General features: G+C 41.2%; 1 pseudogene; it reads right to left on the bottom strand.

Moving 5' to 3' along the window:
- Positions 1–4996: 4996 nt before the first annotated feature.
- Positions 4997–5115, bottom strand: LOC124723721 (annotated as a pseudogene).
- Between the last annotated feature and the right edge of the window lie 446 nt (positions 5116–5561).

The raw sequence follows: 5561 nt of genomic DNA, 5'->3' as shown, positions 1-5561 counted from the left end.
AATAGCTACGACCTTTTTTGCTAAAGTCTAACTTCCTTAAATGTTCCAGACCTCACGTCAGCCTGCGTGAGCGTAAGCGCGTGCCTTTCGGCTTCCTCACCTTAGTGGCTTGGCTGTCTTGCCAAGTCACAACAATGATGATGATGATGAAGATGAAGTTAGAGCGTAGGAGAACGATGCGAGAGACCCGCACCGCTGTACTAGGCAAGGTCCTGGTGGAGGTGGTTTACTTCCTCCGACCATAATGGAGATGAATGATGATGATGAAGATGACACAACTCCCAGTCATCTCGAGGCAGTTGAAAATCCCTAACACCACCAGGAATCGAACCCGGGACCCCGTGCTCGGAAAGCGAGAACGCTACCGCGAGTCCACGAGCTGCGCAGTAACATAGCGCCTCTAAATGAATATGGAGAAGCAACTGTTCAAATTTCACTTTGTATAAAATACTTCCCAAGAGAAAAAAAGTTGAGAGTGAAATTTAAAAAAAGAATATGAAAAACAGCGTATAAAATGAAAAAAGAAAATGTATCAGAGATGCAAATTGGACGGAAATTGTAAGCACAGTGACGTACACAATCACTACTCACGGGGAAGTATTACAAAAATGAGTAAATTTCTTCATGACTACTTTGCGGACGACATCATGTCAAAACGCTAGGCAAAAATGAGCACAAAGAATTTCGACAAGTAAATATTTATTTTCAGTAGAAATTTCATTTTCAGGTCAGCAATAGAAACGAACTTAGCATAATGTGGATATATTAGTTTTTAGGCTTAAAATAGATAAACGACCAGAACTTTATATGATATTTAACAAAAATGAATTTGACCCACAGAAAGTGACACATAGTTGTCGAAATATGCCTGAGTAAACAAAAAAGAAATACATGTATTTTGTGTAACGCGGTGTTTAAAAAACCTAAATTAGGTTTGACGAACATGTCCATGAACTGTAACACCTCCTCTGGATAGCACAGGAATCTAAATTAAACAATTTGGGGGATGTGTGGCTAGTGTTAGAACTTGTAGCAGATTTCGCCCCTATGGTTTACAGGGAATTTAGCTTTGTTTTCCTTGAAAGATTGATACAACATTTACGTATCTGTTGTGCAGGCAAAATAATGCGATAGAGTGGCTAAACTTGATCAGAAACCGTAGCTACCATATCCATGTTCATTAAGGTGTCACATTCCCCTGATAGCCATCTGTACATAAAAGAAAATCAGTGCACAACATTGGAGCAGAGTAATACGTAATGAGAATACGCCTCTTCTGGCCATTAGTGACAGCTTTTCAAATATATTCGGCTACGTTTTCGTCACGTTCTTATTCAGTAGCTCTTTACGTCACGGAGTAGTGTTCGTTTCAGTTCTCTCACTGTGGTAAAACCCTGGGAAGAAGATGCACTCAGATCGGATAAAAAAGAGAATGAAATTCTACCGTGGGTGTTTTCAAAGAACTGCCATGATATTCAGCTGAAGTAATTTATGTAAAACAAGGAAAACCCAACTCTGCATGGCTCGACCGGTTTTTGTACTCCGCCATATCGCGCGTGTGTGTCAGACACGCTGACTACTCTGCTTTGGTGGCGGACGGGCATTTTACATGAAAGTATTAAGAGGAATACACAAACTGTAAATTTAACAAAATTTTGTTATGCTTTTAGCAAACTGACTTTTCAGATTTTTAAACCTACATATACGTATCAATAAAATTTATTAACATCGCACAGGAGCGAGTGACCGCAATTCTTAAAGGACATTCAGTCTTCACCAGTTCAGCGTACTATCGGAAATCAGAAGAAGTTACACAAAGTTAATGGAAGTAGGCTGTCGTTTAATAATGTTGACCGTTTGCCAGCAGTTTAGTAGAACATGTTATTAGGACAAAAGAAAAGGAAAACTGCTCTACAGGTGACAAGACCTAACACGAGGCTGAGAAATTTCAGCTTCCCCTCTCATGTGCGCTATCACAGTGATAAAGCCTTTTCCGCGGGGATACGGACTTCCACTGTCAACTTTGCCAGCGATACAATATCTACAAGTATCTTGCGGCATGGTTCAGACAAAGTAATCTTTAGCGAAAAGTAAAAACACATGGATTTCTAAGAGGCTCATTATCCCGAAGTCTGATTCCCTCGCCATCTGCTGTGTGTCTCCTTGCACAAGGATTTCTGTATCAACCTTAGCTATACTAAACATAAAACAACAATTTTGTACAAAAAGTGGAGTGAAAAACATTTTAATAGCTTTTGTGTTTTACTAAGAGATAATTCTAAGTTTATCACAAATTATTTTTTGTTGCACGTTCTGATTTTCGGTGTGTGATTTCGATTTTGGTTTGTTTTCCAACTTGAAATCAAGAAACTTTACGCTATAAGGATTTTGTAATCATTCCTTCCTTCTTTCTCGTAGCCTTCAAATATTCAGTTCCATAGGTCGCGAATGGTCGTCGATCTTGGTCTTAGAATTTTTGTCATTATGTAGCCGACTCCCACTCTCCTCGATGCGCCATCAGCATAATCTAAGATTGTAGAGAGAATCGTACACCCATCTGTCTTCAGAGCGTCTAAATTTTAGTTTCATGCCTTTTCGCATTTAAACTGTCAGTATGTTGTGTTTCTTATTCAGCGAATGGAACCAGCTAAGAATTTTCCAGTATTAGTGTGTAAATCCTTAAACTGAATTTGTGAGTGTGTGTGTGTTTGTGTTTGCGTGTAATGAAGGGGGCACAGTACTTGCAGCAGAAATAAAATTGGCATTCTACAGATCGGAGAGTGGAATGTCAGATCCCTTCATCGGGTATGTAGAGTAGAAAAGTTAAAAAGGGAAATGGAGAGGTTAAAGTTAGATTAGTGTAAATTAGTGAAGCTCGGTGGCAGGAAGAACAGGATTTCTGGTCAGGTGGATACAGGGTTATAAATACAAAATCAGATATCTACATCTACATCTACATCCACACTCCGCAAGCCACCTGACGATGTGTGGCGGAGGGTACCCTGAGTACCTCTATCGGTTCTCCCTTCTATTCCAGTCTCGTATTGTTCGTGGAAATAAGGATTGTCGGTATGCTTTTGTGTGGGCTCTAATCTCTCTGATTTTATCCTCATGGTCTCTTCACGAGATATACGTAGGAGGGAGCAATATCCTGCTTGACTCTTCGGTGAAGGTATGTTCTCGAAACTTTAACAAGAACCCGTACCGAGCTACTGAGCGTCTCTCCTGCAGAGTCTTCCACTATCATCGCCGTAACGCTTTCGCGATTACTAAATAATCCTCTAACGAAGCGCGCTGCTCTCCGTTGGATCTTCTCTATCTCTTCTATCAACCCTATCTGGTACGGATCCCACACTGCTGAGCAGTATTCAAGCAGTGGGCGAACAAGCGTACTGTAACCTACTTCCTTTGTTTTCGGATTGCATTTCCTTAGGATTCTTCCAATGAATCTCAGTCTGGCGTCTGCTTTACCGACGATCAACTTTATATGATCATTCTATTTTAAATCACTCCTAATGCGTACTCCCAGATAATTTATGGAATTAACTGCTTCCAGTTGCTGACCTACTATTTTGTAGCTAAATGATAAGGGATCTATCTTTCTGTGTATTTGCAGCACATTACACTTGTCTACATTGAGATTCAATTGCCATTCCCTGCACCATGCGTCAATTCGCTGCAGATCCTCCTGCATTTCAGTACAATTTTCCATTGTTACAACCTCTCGATACACCACAGCATCATCTGAAAAAAGCCTCAGTGAACTTCCAATGTCATCCACAAGGTCATTTATGTATATTGTGAATAGCAACGGTCCTATGGCACTCCCCTGCGGCACACCTGAAATCACTCTTACTTCGGAAGACTTCTCTCCATTGAGAATAACATGCTGCGTTCTGTTATCTAGGAACTCTTCAATCCAATCACACAATTGGTCTGATAGGTGCAATGCAGGAGTAGGTTTAATAATAAAGAACAATATAGGAATGCGGGTAAGCTACTACGAACAACATAGCGAACTCATTATTGGAGCCAAGACAGACACGAATCCCGTGCTGACCACTGTACTACAAGTTTACATGCCAAACAGTTCCGTAGATGACTAAAATACAGAAGAAATGTGTGATGAGATAAAAGAAATTATTCAAATAGTTCAGGGAGACAAAAATTTAGTAGTCGTTGGGGACTGGGATTAAATAGTAGGGAAAGGAAGAGAAGGAAAGATAGTAGGCGAAATGGACTGGGAAAAGGAATAAAAGAGAAAGCCGCCGGGTAACTTTTGCACAGAGCGTAATGTAATCATCGCTAACACTTGGTTTAAGAATCATGAAAGAAGATTTTATACGTGGGAAAGAGCTGGAGACATCGGAAGGTTTCGGAACCAGGTTTTAAATTGTAACACATTTCCAGGGGCAGATGTGGACTCTGACCACAACTTTCTGGTTATGAAATGCAGATTAAAACGGAAGAAATTGAAAAAAAGATAGGAAATTAAGGAAATGGGACGTGGACAAACTGAAAGAACGAATGGTTATTGAGAGTTTCAGACGGAGCATTAAGGAACGATTGACAAGAACAAGGGAAAGGAATACAGTAGAAGAAGGATGGGTAGCTTTGAGACATAGAATAGCTAAGGCAGCAGAGGATCAAATAGGCAAAAAGACGAGGTCTCGTAGAAATCCTTGGATACCACTAGAGTATTGAATTTGACTGATGAAAGGAAAAAAATATCAAAATGTAATAAATGAAGCATGTGAAAAGGAATACAAACGTTTAAAAATGAGACTGACGGGAAGTGCAAAATGGCTAAGCAGGGATGGCCAGAGGGCAAATTTAAGTCAACCTCAGCCCATAGGCGTCACTGGATGCGGATATGGAGGGGTGTGTGGACAGCACACCGTTCTCCCGGTTGTATGTCAGTTTCCGAGACCGGAGCCGCTACTTCTCAACCAAGCAGCTCCTCTGTTTGTGTCACAAGGGCTGAGTGCACCCGGCTTGCCAACAGCGCTCAGCAGACCGGGATGGTCACCCATCCGAGTGCTAGACCAGCCCGACAGCGCTTAACTTCGGTGATCTGACGGGAACTGGTGTTACCATTGCGGCAAGGCCGTTGGCGAGCAAGATGTATAGGTTAGGTAAAATAAACTCAGACTTCAAGAGGAATATAATAATTCCAGTTCCAAAGAAAGCCGGTGCTGACAGGTGTGAATGTTACTGAACTATCAGTTTAATAAGCCATGGTTGCAAAATACTAACACGAATTATTTGCAGCAGAAGGGAAAAACTGGTAGAAGCTGACCTCGGAAAAGATCAGTTTGGGTTACGGAGAAATGTAGGAACACGAGGGACACCATTGAACCTACGACTTCTCATAGAAGATAGGTTGAGGAAAGGCAATCCTACGTTTATAGCATTTGTAGACTTCGAGACAATGTTGACTGGAATACTCTCTTTCAAATTTTGAGGGTAGCAGGATTAAAATACAGGAAACGAAAGGCTATTTACAACTTGCACAATAACGAGACAGCAGTTATACGCCGGCCGGAGTAGCCGTGCGGTTC

Source organism: Schistocerca piceifrons, chromosome X (genome assembly GCF_021461385.2).
Source record: "Schistocerca piceifrons isolate TAMUIC-IGC-003096 chromosome X, iqSchPice1.1, whole genome shotgun sequence".
NCBI lineage: Eukaryota > Metazoa > Arthropoda > Insecta > Orthoptera > Acrididae > Schistocerca > Schistocerca piceifrons.
Note: the sequence above shows the minus strand (reverse complement) of the source record. Positions and strands in the feature narration are given on the sequence as shown.